This window comes from Euprymna scolopes, chromosome 11 (assembly GCF_053919585.1).
Source record: "Euprymna scolopes isolate OS-2025 chromosome 11, ASM5391958v1, whole genome shotgun sequence".
Taxonomy (NCBI): domain Eukaryota; kingdom Metazoa; phylum Mollusca; class Cephalopoda; order Sepiida; family Sepiolidae; genus Euprymna; species Euprymna scolopes.
The window spans coordinates 60867697-60885150 of record NC_136492.1 but is presented as its reverse complement, the minus strand read 5'-3'; the positions used below and the strand labels follow the sequence as shown (position 1 = coordinate 60885150).

Genomic DNA, 17454 nt, shown 5'->3' with positions numbered 1-17454 from the left:
ATGATTATTTAAAAAATGAAAATAAAGGCCGGGTTAGCTGGCCTTTATTTTCATTTTTTATTTTTTAAATAATCATTATGTATATTGGTCTATATGTAGCCATCATATATATATATATATATATATATATATATATATATGTATATAGTAAAGTTGGTCTCTTTTTCGATTTTTGTCATCGATAGCTTTCTTCCTACAAAATCAATATTTGATGGTTCTTTTAGAGAATCATTGCTACATGTTGTTAACAATAAAGTGAAATTTGATTTAATTCATTTCAAAAATTTCTCTCCTGCTATGATGAAGCAATGATATCTATTCTGCCTAATGTGTCTATCTTCCAAGATATTACCTCATGTTTTCGAGGGTGGGAGGAGTTTATTATTCATTTCTTGAGACGCTCTCATCCGTGTAGATATGCTTACAGGAATATGCATATTTTGTATTCATAGTCTGGAATGCCTCTTTATGGGGAGCTGAATATTTCCCGTATTAAAAATCGATTGCCTTTAATTTTGTTTTCGTGGGGAGGCAAGTAAATAGACAATGCCTTTCTTCACATACTTATTCTGAAAGTATCATTTTTCAATTGTTTTTTTTTTTTTTATTAGCTCTCAAATTTTTTTTTAAATCTCTATTTATAAAAAGTTAGGTATGTTTATATATGTATTATACAGAATCCATTCCTAAATTAATTAACCAACCATTATAAATTTGGGGACAGGCCTGTTAGCCACAAAGGGTCCAAATTAAGTTTAATTTAGTTTTGTGCAAAGGGGGCAAGATGGTGCTGAAAACGCTTTATAAAAATTCAGATACTTCCAATTTTTGTAAAATTTTAACAATAAGAATTAAGCATCAATAAATAAATATTTCCCAAATTGCAGTTTCGTTTGAGTATTTTAAAGGATTTTGATAATCTAGGCATGTGTTTATAAATTGTTTTCTTTGGTCTAAACTCACATTTGAAAATTCAAATATATCGGACTTGATTGGATTTGATACATAGTCATTAGGCACAATTTAAGCAAGATTCTTTGAATTTCAATTTCTTAAGGGCTCTTTAACTTTGGATATTGAAGGCTTAAAATATATAAATTTTCCAGGATCAAAAACATGTAATGGATTTTGATCAAAATTAGAATAAGGATTCTAGACATAAAGTTAGTTGCATTTGTTTCTATTTATATCAGCTTATCTTGTTTATTCACTTTCATGGCTTTTAACTATTCAATAAGTTTGTTTTAAGGAGACCTATGTCAAAATTATCATCTTCCTCGATAGATCTTCTTTTCCTGTTCCAACATTTTTTTAACAAATATATATATGCGTACATAAATATCTTACAAAAGAAAAATGCAAGTATGAAAAGTAATATGGTTAAGCTTAAACATGGAAAAGTAAAGGACTAGTTGTTAAAACTGGAAAAGAGAGGGACAAGATGTTCTAGTAAAAAAATATAAATTTATAACTTAAAATATTGCAGCATTAAGAATTGATTATATAATTGAATTTTTTTTTTTAATTCCTTTTCTTTTCCAGTTTTCACAATTAGTCCTTTACTTTTCCATGTTTAAGCTTAACCATATTCTTTTCATGCTCACATTTTTTTTTTTTATTGTAATCCATGATTTTTTTCAGGCTTCCAGTAAATTCACTTGTTCTTTGCTTAATTTCAGTCTCATGCCTAATTTTCTCAGTGAGGAAACAAATAAATACAATAAAGAGAAAAAAGGTCCGTTTTTTTTTCTTGGCTTTCGGACCAAGATCTTTTTTTCTGTTATCAAAGTGTAGTATCTGCTGGAACAGATACTGCAATCAAAGTTACATGTGGAGGCAACCCCACATATCAGACCATTGCTCTTGAGCAATCAGTTTTAGTCACTGTGGGGGAAACCCTTCATACCAATTGTCACTATCCAGTTCTCTCTTGGGGGAACTGGTCCTCCTCCCCACATTAAAAAAAAAAACGGTCTTGTGCCTAATTTGCTCAGTGGGTAGCAAATAACTAAACAGAAAAAAAGGTTCGCCTCTTTTCTTCTTGGCCTTCGGGCCAAGATAAAGTGTAGTATCTGTTCTGGCAGATTTTGCAACCAAAAACCATTGCCCTTGTGGCAATTAGTTTCTGGTCCATGTAGGGGCAACCTTATATACCAAGAGGCTCTCTCTACCAGCTCCCCCTTCCCTCCTCTCGGGGGAGTTGGTCCCCCTTTCCCTTCCCCCTCTCCACATTAAAAAACGGCCTTATGCCTAATTTGCTCTTGTGGGGAAGCAAATAAATGCCATGAATAGAAAAAAGGGTATTTAATATGAATACACACAAAAAACAAATTATAGGAGTGTATGTGTGTGTATATATATATATATATATATATATATATATATATATATATATATATATATATATATATATATATATATATATATATATATATATACTAAACGACCGAGCTAGTTTCTATAAAGTTTTCTATTTGAAATACTTTAAACTTTTAAATAACAAACATTTCATTGTTGTAAACGCAAAACAAATACTTTCGTAATAATTCACGTAGATAAACGTGAACAGTTTTGGTGATTTTGACACGGATTTGTTTATCTTTCAAATATAGCTGCAAAGAAATGAAAGAAGAAATCCACAAATCATTTCCTCCAAAGAATAGGCTGGAAAGAAACACAATAGCTGTAGGTAAACAACCGCCCTGCCGTCATAACCAAATAGAAGACTCTAAACTCACAGGCATTTCTCAATTCTATTGACTTGCTAAACATTTGATGACAAAGTGTAACAATGTTCTTAGACATATATATTAAAATCGAAACAATTGTTTTAAATTAAAAGACAATTAGAAAGTATAGTTATGTAATGGTGTCCGGGAACCAACACGTTGTAGTCTCAGTCGCAACGGAGACAAAGAATAGAAATGAATTTCAACTGTTTTTTTTTTTAATTTTTATTCATTTATTTATATATATATATATATTTGACAATATTTATTCTCTCATTACCGTTGTGATGTCTCACACGTGATTGTCTTCTCGAACATATTCACTCCTCTTACATGATCTCTAATGTTATTCCCATCGCTAACGTGATCTCCTTTTTGAAGTCTTTATTTTCCCTAACTATGACTGTATTCCGCATGTATTTGCATATGCCCGTCTGTGCTATGTTAATCAATAAAATATCTTTTTGTGCAGTAATATGCAAATTAGTTAACTTTATTATTGAGATTATAATAATACATACGCAATCTGCATTAATTAAAATATCATGTTTAAGCGTATTGTAGGATTGGGCAACGCCGGGCGGACAACTAAGATATATTCTCAGATGGCATACAAACATAACTAAAACGAATTTGCTCAGTATTCACCATCTCTGATGAAAAGCCAACCAAATTCAAGATGATTGAAAAAATCAGCTGTTTACACTTTGATCTAAAAGAAAAAAAGGACAAGGACTATCTGAATCTAACCTTGTATAATCTGTTCCATTTCATTTTTTCGTTTTCTTTTTCTTCCTTCCTTATATTCCATCTCTTCATTCACTTTTCTTTGACTATCTCTCCATTCTTTCATCTTATCTTTCACCCGTACCACGAAGAAGGAAAAGAACGTTTTAAAAAAAAAAAAAAAGTGACATTTACTGTCGCGTCCATTGCCAAACCGGAGGTGGCAAAGGTTTAAATTAAGGTTAGTTAATTAAAAAGAGGGGATAACTTTCGAAAATATTGGCAAAAAAAGCGACCCCTTTTCTACATCTCATGAAAATATGTCGCGTCTGTCTAAAATTTTAGACACCAATACATACATACATTTAAACAGACTGGGGAGATTTATATTATAGATGTTAAATGTGTTAATACGTAGTTGTGCAGTGGAAGTTAACTGAGAACATAAGAGGTCCATAGATTGAAATTACATCCTGCTACTTTTTTTCTTTATTTTACCCGTGACATAATGGATAAAGTACTAGGTAAAATTCAGTTGTATGTGATACTATTCTGGAGGTTGAAGGTTCAATCCTCAATACAGGCAATATGAAGCATACAATTAAGATTTCTGTCCTGTCATGGCTGACAAAACGAGAGCATACTACCCCTATGGATTAGATTCTGTTTGGAATTTTGTGCAGATTCTAGAGTTTGACAGAAAGGTTCCCGAGTTTGACAGGACACCTGAGGAAGGTCAGATGTAAGAGTAGCCAAAACGTTCTGTGAATAACAATCAAGATGAGGCCAGTAGTCCGAATAATTCAAATAATACAAATTTATTATACTTTCTATTAACTTTTACGGTGCAAGTCTATAAATGGTCCACAAGTAATCTTTTTTACTATAAAAATCTGAAAAAAATCTTTATAATGCACGTACTTGTCACTGCATGAAAATGTCATATTCAAAAAATCACGTAAATCGATCAAGTATTTTTTTTATTTTTTTATTTAAGAAAATCAGCAAACGAGTGGTTTCCAAGATATGAAGAAATGTTAGTTTAAAGAAAGTGGGGTATCACTTTTCTACAATAATTTAACGTATAATGATCACCCACTTTATGGCCACCACTAGTGTAAAACTTGAATTTATGCCGCTGAAATACGGTCCTGGATATGACCTAAAACTATATCCGATGGTGAGGCCCCACCTTGCGGGCTTTGGGGAGTGTGGAGCCACCCTTTAATTGCCATTGCTCCCAGGTCCAATCGGACCCGGAGTGGTAGTACCTGTTAGGGTCCCAACTATGGGTTAAATAGAATCTGACTTAAAAAAAAATATACTCCATTAAAAATCGTTCCTCAAAATAACTAGATTCGGCATTAAATAACCTGAAAAAGGTTGATATGCCGTAAAACAACCAACCAACCAACCAGCTGCTGAAATACACATTTGCAGAATTTTTGTTGGAGGAGCGTCAACGTGTGGGTACTCAATTTATGTAAAATTCTTCATATCTTGGAAATTACTCGTTTGCTGGAATTTTAAACGTTATTTTCGTTTTCAGCATTCTCAAAAACTTATAAATGTCTTAATTTTCCAAGTTTTTGTTCCTATAGTGTGGAAAGTCGATTGTCTGCCCCCTTTCTGGTCTTATATTCCCCAACATTGCCAATAGGTGTCGCTAGCAGTGTATCATTCATAAACAAGATGGTGGGAAGTTTTTCTTCGATAAAATGTCTCATAATATTTGATTTTCTTAAATAAATAAATAAAAAAAAAACTACTTGATTGATTTACGTGATTTTTGGAATATGACCTTTTCATGCAGGGACAAGTACGTACATTATAAAGATTTTTTTCAGATTTTTATAGCAAAAAAAGATTACTTGTGGACCATTTAGACTTGTACCACTTTTTACTTGTACACTTCCTTAATTCTGATCAGTTAATGTGTTTGCCTTAAATAGTATCTACTTCCGGTATAGTAAATCAAGGGAAATAACTCATCTATCATTTGACAATTAACATCCATTAGAGGCTCTGTTTTTTCAAGTTTCAAGTAACATCTTTGTCACTGTATGCACATAAGGAATGACCACAATTAAAATATGATTTGTTGCATGTCACAAGAGGTGTCCGTTCGTCAGTCTGTTGCCTATCACGAGAGGTGTCCGTCGGTCTGTTATGCATAAATTTGAAATAGGATTTTTCGCTGATGTGTTTGAATGGATGCAGTTTAAGAATGTTTTTGTTCTCACTTAATTATTTGCAAGTTGCACTTCCCGGTATAGTCCAGGCGTTTGTTTGTTTTTCGTGTTTTTTTGTGCTTTTTTTTTTTATACTATGCCATTTTATTTTAATAGGATTTTAAAAGTTAAATCTAATAATTACGTTATCGTTTGATCGTTAAATTAAACCAAATTCTTATAAAGCTATAATTAATTTTGTTTAAGCAATATTGTTTTAATCTTATGAAAGTTTTTCAATCTTTTAATGCATGAGGTTCTATAGGGAATTTTTTGGGCGAGAAATGACTTTGTATTCAACTGTTGTTCACATGTTTTCAAATTTCGAAGGATTACAGAGTAATTTTTTCCCCAACTATTGAAATAAAAAAAATGGCTGACTTATTTACCAATAAACTCAAATGCATTCTAGTGGATTTAATTTCATGATATTTTTTAAATAAAATTTTTTTTTTTTAATTCTATTTACAGTTTGCATAAAACTAAACAGAATTAAATATAGCCTACATTACAAACCATTACACCTAGCAGCTGTGTTCCAAAATTTATACTAATTCGTTTTGGAGCGAATCCTGTACATATAAATATATAGATAAGTAAATCCCCTTTTTATAGTGGAATGTAAAGAATTTTTCACTCATTCAGAAATTATCATTGAGTTGAGGTGGGCGCTGGGGAGGGGTGGGGGAAAGGCTAAAGGGCGGAGCAATGGAATTTGGGGAACCTGCTGGGAAGATCATTTTTTTTTTCTTTTTTTCAGCTGACACACATCCTCTTAACAAAAGTGGGAATTAGTGACACATTCTAATCTCTGTGGGATTCTGCAAATGTTGGCTAATTATCTTAACTTTCGGTGAGTGGGGAGAGGAGGGGAGGGGGGAGACTGGTGTTTACAAAATAAATGAAAACAAACAAATCGTGTTTATAAAATCCTGTTTAGCACATTTATTTCCATACCGGCTCTTAGTCCCTGTGTTCAAAAAAAAAAAAAAAAAAAAAAAAAAAAAAAAAAAAAACCGTCCCTTTTTATTTGGTTTCTTCATGAAGGCAGAATTAGAAGACACAAAATGAGTTTTTAATGTGGCCAGAATTCAACTCCCCCCCCCCTAAAAAGGACCACTCTGGATTGGGACGAAAACAAAAATTGCCCCAATCTTGAAGGACCCCTTTCTCATCAACAGAAGACAGGGGGTGGGGAAGACGAAGTGTCATTAATACCAATACAAATACTAAACTTCCCTTCAAGCTGGAGGAAAAATAACCATTGAAAAAAGATTGAGCTAAAAAAAACTTTTTTTTTTTTTTTGTTGTTAATTAATTTTTTTAAAGAAATTTACTAAAACTTTATTTTATTTACATCCTTTCTGGTGAAAGTATTTTATGTGGAACGAACTCGATTCAAACTTGATACACCCACATATTCAGTCCCAACTACTTAACTACCGTCAACCCCAACATTTACTAGTGAAGAATCTGTGTAGGCTTGTGTGTGTTGGGGGAATAAGAAACGACACAAGATACGCTCATTATCTGATTCACCCCCCCCCCCAATCTGTAATATTAATTCTGTTGGATTCACTGGAGGAATACGTTTTTTTTTTTCCATTTTTTTTTATAGGTTGCTTCCAAAAATCTAAAATCTAGGTCAAACAGTCAGTCGGTTTTCTTTCTTGCTTTCTATCTTTTATTTTCTTTTGGTTATATTTCATTTGCCAGAAAAGAAAGGTTCTTAAAAGAAAAGATATGACACCTTTTTTTATCTATCTTCGCCTCTGGGCAATGCAAGATAGCCTTGCTATAGTAGATTATAAATAAAAGAAATCGCATATCTTTATATATATATATATATATATATATATATATATATATATATATATATATTTACTAAACAGAAGATTAACCTTTTATTTTTGTGACTAGCTGGTGTAGCTGTTCAACAACAGGTTCATATCATCGAAATATTTTTGGTTAGTTTGTCCAGTCTTTTAATCTTATACTACCAAATCAGACTATTTGAAGATACTGGCTTCCTGACCTAAAATGCACCAAATAGTTTTTTTTTTTTTATATATCTTTTATAAAACTCAATCATGTCCTGTAAAATCCAAAACAAAAACAATTTTCATCTACAAAACAACTAAAGCAAATACTAATTTATTTATTGCGGACTATTATTCTCATCTTTTATTAGTTGTTTCATGACGTTTTGACCAACTATTCCTCTGGCCCTCATCAATTGGTAACCGCGACGGATAGGAACTTTGAATCTTCTAACTGCATTCTTAGCAATCACTGCCATCTGTAGTTGTTCGAGGCCTGTGGCGCAGTTGATAGACGTTGAATCTCTGCGGTTCTAGATGAGCATTGTCTGAAGATAGCAGTTTCGATCCTACCCAAAGCCGGCCAGAGGCTTACTTGGCCAAAACGTGAGACGACAACAACTACGGATGGCAGTGATTGCAGGGCGCGTTCGACATGAATGTCTTTTTGGAACATGATTAAACCATGATTCTTGACTTTTTCATTTTAAATGTTAAGTCAATCTATTATTTACAAATAATTTTATAAAACCAACATACGTTCTCTACAGTGCAATGTAGATTACTTAGTATTGTGGACTAAGTCACTGCGGGGAGGCATGTGAAGCTTTTTCCCTGTACACTGTGGGTGGGAGATCTCCAACTAGAGCATGCAATCAATCGATTTCAATGACAAAAGTATGGGAGGGTGGAACATTTGTTGATACTCATTCAATCCTGAACAACGTAAGGTCTCTCTGCTAGTGTATGTATATGCATACTAGCAGGGTGCTCGGCATTGCCCGATCATAAAATATGCTTAAATATATTTTGATTAGTGCAGATTTCGTATTATTTTATTGGATCTAATACATGGTAATGATTTAAAGTCCCTAACACTTTTGTGCTTGGCCTTTTTGGTTGAGATCAAAGGTCTGTTGTTAATAGATGCTGTTCTTAGTTTTTTTAAGCTTTTCTTGAACCCCCATCCCTTACCCACAAAATTTTCTTTTCTCCATTCACCCCCATCTAGAAAGCATCCCCACCTAGAGACTGGCCCACAGAAACAAGGTTCCTTTTACAAACTTAGTGGAATGGGCAGTCTATCAACTAGACGGGGTTGGGAGGGTCCTGCTAATCACCTTTTGTTTTTTCTTCCCCACCCCACCCCCGCCCTCGACACAAAGGAATTATTGTACCATTTTATTATCTTTTTTTGGTTTTACACATCAATAAAAATGTTTTAAAAAATGGGAGTTAAGTAGGACGTCCCCCAAATATGAAAGGGTGAATGCGGTATTATGGTGAAAGAAGATACTAGCTGGGAGAAACTTTTGATTTTGTTTAGTTCTGGAGTGACAAGGATGACCAACGACCCCCCCCCCACAATCCCCCCTTTTGAGTTGACCATGTGCCTAAGTTTTTTGTTCATCGTTGATTTTGACTGTATTTTTAATATGAATAAAAGATTTAATATCTCAAAGTGTAGTATCTGTTCAGGCAGATACTGTAAGCAAAGACCATATGTGGGGGCAATCCCACATAAGACCTTGGTCAATGTAGGGGAAACCTTTCATACCAATTGTCACTATCCAGCTCCCCTACTCCCCGGGGAGTTGGTCCCCATTTCCCTTTTATTCCTCACATTAAAAATCGGCCTTGTGCCTAATTTGCTCGGTGGGGGAGCAAATAAATACCCTTTTCTTGGCCTTTTGGCCAAGATCAAAGTGTAGTATCTGTTCTTACATGCTGTACTTATTGTGATATAAAGTGGGGGATCAATTTTCTGTATTAATTTAATGTAAAGTGATTACCCACTTTACAACCAGTCAGTCTCAAAGCCATTCAAGTCATTCTTTAGATCATTCAAGTTGTTTTTGAAGGATTCCAGTTATTTTTTTTAAGCATAAGCATTCTTAAGGTCCTTCAATTCATCCTTAAGTTCAAAAAAGTCCTTTACTTTTTATTTAAGTCATTTCAGCCCATTTTTCGGTCATTTTAGTTTATCTTTAAGAATTTCATGTCAATCCTACATTCACACATTCATTCATTACATCAGAGCATGCGACTAATGGCTATCGCCTTGTTTTTTTTTTTTTAAACTGGAATGTAAATTTACAATGTGTGTATATGTATATATATATATATACACTCTGTGGACCGTGCACTCTTGCTTAAATTTTGTCTTCAATTGGGTGATTCCATCTATAAATATAAAAGCGAAAATGTATGTATGTGTGTTCGCTTTTTCTGTATGTCTACAAAAGGCTTTTTTCAGAGAAGCGGTCGCTCGTTTCACAACTTTTTAAAACTTTTTATATCACATATAAATCGCAATATCTCACACTTAACAACGAAGCTTGCCTGTCTATTTAATTTGCTCGATTTCGGGAAGATAAATATTCAACATTTGTCGCTCGCCGCATGTGGGTTAGTCTTTTTCCTATAACATCTTGGGAAGCGTTCCCTGCAGTAAATGAATACTATCCCGCGGTCAAACTTGACCTGATTACCTCCTTAAAACGGGCACCTGCCAAATCCAAGTAATTAAATAAATTCAAACGTGTTTCCGTTAGCATCTTGCGGTGGGGCAATGGTTAACGTCGCACGTTTTTTTTTTTTTTTTTTCACACTTTAATTTACAACTTTGCCTCAAAGGTTCAGGTTCGATCCTTACCTACCAAAACATTTTTAACCCCCACCCCCACCCCGGAGTTTCCACACACACCTCCAAACACCTGGGCAACTATGCTAGTAAATAATACTGAAGAGCAAAAGGTTTTGGTTTCGATTCTAGCTGATAGCACCCAAGTCATGTTTTTTTTGTTTTTTTTTAACTTTTGAAATCACTACTATATAAGTACAATATAATAATCAATAGAGAACTGTCTCTATAAAAATAAACACGTAATCTGCATGAATTAAAATATATTTAAGCATATCTTATGACTGGGCAACGCCGAGCAGGCTATATATACAATTCATGATTTAAGCAAGTATGGCTGAATACCAGAGTTTTCTCGTTTTTAATTTTCTTGGTATTTTTCTGAATGCCATATTATATAAACTACCACCTGAAACTAGAAAGTTTACCCACTGCATCGATAACATTATCAAAAACAATTAAAAAAAAATCTGATATTGGACTAAACCTGCTTAAAAAGTGTGTGTGTGTGTGTGCGTGTACCTCTTGTTTGTACATCTTAAGTTACAGTGTGGATAGTAATGGACTTAATACAAATGTAATCTTTTCTTAATTGTCATTAAGTTTTTATGGTTATGGCTAGTCATAAAGAGTTTCTAGTATTATGATGTTTCTCTTATCAAGATAAGTAATAAATCATAGGTTTATGATGCTTCCATTGCAAATGTTTAGGAATCATTATTTTATGAGTGTACACACTTAAAAAAAAAACAACAAAACATAATGGAAAATAAAATAACATCTCAATCTGAAGATGTTAAAGAAGAAAATTTCTCCAACTGAAAATTAAAAAATTAAATTTAAAAAAAAAGAAAGAAAACGCCTCACTATGGAAATCATGACAATTTCTTTCCGAATTCGTTTCAGATGATGAGGGTTGTCTGAATTGCTATTCATTTTCTTCTAAATACTTGAAATGGCTACATAAGACACGTTTCTTACTTACTGAATGGGATTATTTAGAGGAAGTAAGGGAATGAAAGTACATGTATTCATAGGACAGAATGGAAATGCATTTATTTACTGTCTATTGTATAAAGGACAGTTATCTGTGTGTTTGTATGTACAGCTAAAAGTCCCAAATTACTAACTAAAGACCTACAAAGTTTATGTTCTTGATCGGCGTTGCCCAAGATGTATAATCTTCTAAAAAAAAAAAAATAATAATAATAATAAATAATAAATAAAACAAAATTATTCATTCTTTATGTATGAACTTTCTTCAGGGAGAGTCAGCTTTTTAGCCATTGCCAATGTTATTCATTATGTAAAAGAGAGGAGAAATATGTGGACAAATAACTTGGGGAAAACAGAAAATTGAGATTTGGAGAGATAGAAATTTTAATATAAATATGTTACACATACCTTTAAACCTCTTTTGTTTTCTATGGCCCTGGGCAACGCCGGGTAGCTTTGCTAGTTTGTAATATTGAGGGCAGTTGTATGTACGTAAAGTTAAAAACTATTAAGAAAATGGCGACAAAGCTGGTATTTTCTTGATCGATGTTGCCCTGGATAAATATTTAAAATTTAGACAAATTTAGTCATTCACTGGGGATCAACTGGGCCTGTTTTTGTCAGAGAGGGTCGTTATTTCAGTGTTTTGTGTGTATTATGGTAAGAAAAATCCCGATAATTCTTAAAGAAATCTATTCTATAAATGAGTTCTGGAGCAGGAAGAAAGAGGGGTAAAACTGGGAGGGGGAGAAAGAGAAAAATGGAGAGGTAGAGAGATAGAAGTTTTGTTAGAAATATTTTACACTTTTTGGGGCAATATCGGATACCCTTGCCAGTATGTATAAAAATCCAATGTTTGTCAGTGTTATAGAAATAGCTATGTTAAGTTTTGTTATAGAAATAGCTATGTTAAGTTTTAAGTAATAAGAGGTATTAATGTTTCACTTTTTCTTTTTTAGTGAAGAAAAAAAACAACTTTTAATGCCGGCAAATATAGTACATTTTTTGTGAATTCTGATTTTCTGTGGATCACTAAAATGGTAAAAACCACTTTTTTTTTTTTTTTTTTTTTTTTTTTTTGCTTAGTTAACAGCACATTTTAAACCGGTTAGAAGTTTTGATTTCCTTCCGACTCTAAGTGGTTCTTTGGTTTCGACTAAATCTCTTCCTTAAACCCATCTCTTGACCCTCATTCTTCTTCCTGCTATAATTCTCTTTCAGAATGGCTTTTTGGTACTTTGATTTTCACTCTTTTGGAATCTGTGTACTAAAAACCTTAAAGTGAATCCAATCTTTGGGTGGTAACTTGATAAGAGAATGTTCAAGAGATAAAGAGCATTGCCCTCATCCACCTTTCGTTTTGTTTTAGTTTCAAAGACAAGTAAGAATATAAAATTTACCATCGTCAAAACCTCTCCTCTCTTCCATCCTCTATCCCCCCTTCCGTCCTTCCTCTATCCCCCCTTCCGTCCTTCCTCTATCCCCCCTTCCGTCCTTCCTCTATCCCCCCTTCCGTCCTTCCTCTATCCCCCCTTCCGTCCTTCCTCTATCCCCCCTTCCGTCCTTCCTCTATCCCCCCTTCCCTCCTTCCTCTATCCCCCCTCCCCTCCTTCCTCTATCCCCCCTCCCCTCCTTCCTCTATCCCCCCTCCCCTCCTTCCTCTATCCCCCCTTCCCTCCTTCCTCTATCCCCCCTTCCCTCCTTCCTCTATCCCCCCTTCCCTCCTTCCTCTATCCCCCCTTCCCTCCTTCCTCTATCCCCCCTTCCCTCCTTCCTCTATCCCCCTTCCCTCCTTCCTCTATCCCCCTTCCCTCCTTCCTCTATCCCCCTCCCCTCCTTCCTCTATCCCCCTCCCCTCCTTTCTCTATCCCCCCTTCCTTCCTCCCTCTATCCCTCCCCTTCTCTATCCTTCCTTCCTCTTCCCACTCTTTCTCTCTTGTTCTGTCTATCTCTCCTTCCATCTCGCTTTCTCTCTCTCTCTCTCTCTCTCACACACTAAAAACAGGTGTCTCACCCCCATAACATAGCTATTTGGAGAAATGAGAAAGTTACAATATTTTCTTAGGATTATTGTTCTCCTTTCATATTTATATTTTTATATTTCGGCTGACATGCTCTCTGGACTTTCTATTTTCTGATGTTTTATCTTTTAATTGAAAATGATTTCTGATTATTTGCATACCTTAATTTACTCATTTCCTTATTTACTTAAACTGACACTTCATTGGCTTTCAATGTATAAAGAGTCATCTAAAAATGAGAAAGACGTCACTATAAATAATACACCAAAGGAAGCTACCTGCCAGAAACATATCGTTGATATAAACATTAATGTTGGTGATGACAATAGTCCAAAGAAAAACTGTAAATAATATCAGAACTACTTTGAACTTGCAAAGAATTTTTCAAACCGTTTACTTTAGAAAATATACCAAGAGTAGAGTGGAGGAATTGGTCGATTTGGATGTTCTATGTGAACTAAACTGTTTAATATATATGTATGTGCATGTGTGTGACCTTGTCTGCCTATTTGCAGAACGGTCTCTACCAAACTCTTCTGTCAATTTTTAGCCTATACTTGAAACTTGATATATAAGAAATTTGGATCTGTGGGACTAATTCGATTGGGTTTTTAGCCGGCAAAAATAGCTGCTCAGAGCTCCAACTTGAAAAAAATAAAAATTGAAATTCGTAAGCATAAGTCGACTAAACATGTTACTTCTACACTTGCACAAATATACCTTTGACAATGTTAGTTAAGTTTTTATATGTGTATGAACTTGCTGGTATTGGTAATCATCAAATATATGAAGGCGTTTCTACAGATTAATTAATCTTCCTAATCTACTGTAGATCAAGTAATCACTCATTTTTTAAGTATTATACAGATCAAGTTATATATATGCACACACACACACACACACACACACACACACAAAATTTTAATGTAAGAATTTTAGAATCACTTTCAACTTTAATAACATTTAATCAAGGAATATTTTTGGATTGTTTCCGAATTTTACACATTTAATGAAGTTTGTGAATTAAAAAAAAAATGTATTTATCACAATGTATCTGCTTTGTCAATTCTCAGGTCGTTTGACATTAATTTCTGAAGTTTATTCATATGTTCTACATCAACGTAATTGACTGGTGTGTGGTTTGTCTTGAGAAAAAGATTTCCTGCTTTGAAATACAAAAACCAACGACAGGCAATACTTTGAGGCATTGATACTTCTCGATAAACAGCACAAATCTAACGAACGTATCTGGAGCTTTTAACAACTTGATTAAATGCAAGAAAGGAACGTACTACCAGATCAGGCCAGTCTGAAGATACTAGCTTCTTGTCCTAAAATGCATCAAACATTGATAGACTTTTTTTTTCTCCCTTTGCAAAACTCAACTAAGGACAAACAATTTTCTTCTACAAAACAACCAAATCAATATTAAGAACTTGAAGCATAAACAAATGACCAGATTTGGCATTAAAACCCCCGAAAAGGGTTTATATGTCAAAACAATCAAACCAAACACGATGAATAAATATTAGAATATATATATAAAAAAAAAAAAACCTCAGGCATAAAAACTTTTTCCAAAATTACTGGATTTTGCATTAAATAACCCAAAATGTGTTGATATGCTGATAAATAAAACAACCAAATCTAAACAAAAAAAGTAAATGGTAAAAAAGAAAAGCTGTTTCGTTCACTTGACATTCCATTGCGATGATGAACAAAATCAAATATCATAACAGAGCAAACAATTTTTTTTTTTTTTTTTTTTTTTTAGAAGTCATTTTACCAATCATCCAGTTCTAGTATTTAGATTGCTACAAATGTTCCAGACTTTGGGTTGAGCAGCACTAAGCAACAATCTCATGTTTGTTATCTATGCAGTCTGGTCCAATCATATTGTATGCCGTCAAATCATTTCTTATGTACTTAAGCCACGTCGTCCTCACTTTACCATACTCCCTAATGCTTGGGATATCCAGGCATGTTATGGAGATAATGCAAGATGTGGCATGATGTAATGGCTAAACCACTTTAGAAACAGAGTTCATAAGACATCTGTAATCTCACCAACAATAAGTTTTTTGATTAAGTACAATTGAAGGAAGCATTTCTTTCAATATGCACACCTGCATCTACTTGATCATCGTGCGCTTATGCCAAAGCTATTGCAAGTCAGAAACTTTTTTTTTATGATCAGTAAAACGCTTGTTTTAAAAGTATTGCCACAACTGCATTTAGATCCATAGAGTAGACATCAAACAGGAAGGCCAGTAAAATCAGGATTACAGAGATTTCTGCAAAATGTCAGGATCAATTACTATACGTTGGTTTTATGAGGAATTGATCTTTTGTACATGTCTAGACGACTTGAGACACTGAGCTTGTAAAGCATCCCTAATCTGACAAATAGCAAATTGCTGAAGTTGGAATGCAGTGATCCTTTTCTCCAGTTTGCAACCATCTGATCATAGCTTAGTCATTACACCATAACATTTTTTCAGCTGTGTAGCACATATCCAAGAAAGAGAAGAGAGGGTTGGAGATTATAGCATAGTAATCATGCCATACTGTTTTTCAAACTCAGAAATCTTTACAGAATTTCAAACTAATTGAGCCCTTTATTTTACCCATGGAGGTGGATTGTTATCAATCATGACTGGATTGAAGTGTTACTTAATTTTTATATTATTCTTAGTTTTATTGCCTGTAGTAAGGATTAAATGTTCAACCTTGTAAATACAAGTGTAGTAGAAAAAACTACTCTCACAAGCGGTAGTGCATCTGGTCGGTCTTTCAGGTGCTGGAATCTGGAACAGTAAAAGAAAAAAAAAAAATTTTTTTAAAACATTTTGGCTTGTAGATGAATTATTTTTATATATGTCATTAATTTGCATATGAGGAGAATAGCTGCTTTAAGAAGAATTAATTGTGGAGGACAGTTGAGTTTTTGACATCGCAGATGAGATGTTGTGAATTATGGCTTAAGTGAAGAGAAGTTCTATCAGTTTTCCTTTCAGGATTACGGAGATTTCCTGGTGCAAGTTACGGTGTTAGTAAAGAGGAGTTCTGTCGGTGCTTTTGGGAACTAATTGCTAAAAAATGTCAGTTTTGAAATTCCGAGCTGTTTACGAAATTTGTGCTGTTGATGGAGAATGAGCACGGCCTGTTGGAATTTCAAGTGTCCATTGGTGAAAAATGCTGTCTACAAAATGTGCCAAAGATTCCCATGTTTCAAAAGATGCACCTCAGACGAAATGTTGCAGAAAAAAAGAAATGAGAATAGTAATAGTGATTCGAATGATATATTTAATTTTTGTGTGAATTATCAAATTTGAAAAAGAGAATTATTCCACTGCGGAAACACAACCTTCATTAAAATACCAGAATAATGTATAAATAACATTAAGCACTTAAATGCGAACATTTTTACTGATGAATTATGGAAGTTAATTCAAGTGATATTAAACAGACTCTAGTCTCTTTAATATCTATTGTTAATAAATGTCAGATTTATCAGGGAATTTGTTTATTGGGACGAATTGCCATCGTTAAATGTTTCAGAAAGTTGTATTTCATACTGCACTTTCATTTGAACCAAATTGCTTCATAATAGCCTTTGTACTTTTAGCAAGTGTGCAATAAGTGTTCGTTTTTATCATATTGTGGTGTTATACATTTGTATTGTTTTATTAAGCAACTGGTAAGACTACTCAGCATTGCTCAGGATCCTGGTTAAGAAAATTTGACCTAGTTTCAATGTTTTCCGAACCATAACCTGTAAGAACGAAAGTAATTTTTTTAAACTCCCTGTCTTCTCACCATACACTAATTTTGTCCCTAGCGAACAAATATTTTTCTTTTCTCCCCCCCCCCCACCATAACTGAATATTTAAGGTTTCTGAGTGTTTTTTTTTTAACTGGACATGCTCACACACACACACACACACATATATATATATATATATATATATATATATATATATATATATATATAGGCAAATAGAAAATACAACTTTACTTCATATAATAGATTACAAAGAAAAAATAACATAAAATTTAAAAGACCGA

The 17454-nt window shown here is 33.7% G+C and overlaps 1 protein-coding gene and 2 pseudogenes across 15 annotated transcripts in view; all 3 read left to right on the top strand.

The window, feature by feature from the left end:
* The window catches only part of LOC145287875 (fibronectin type-III domain-containing protein 3a-like), a 791938-nt gene that overhangs the window by 531110 nt on the left and 243374 nt on the right, over positions 1 to 17454 (top strand). The window lies entirely within an intron of this gene.
* Positions 2034 to 2211, top strand: LOC145288379 (U2 spliceosomal RNA; annotated as a pseudogene).
* Positions 9400 to 9619, top strand: LOC145288342 (U2 spliceosomal RNA; annotated as a pseudogene).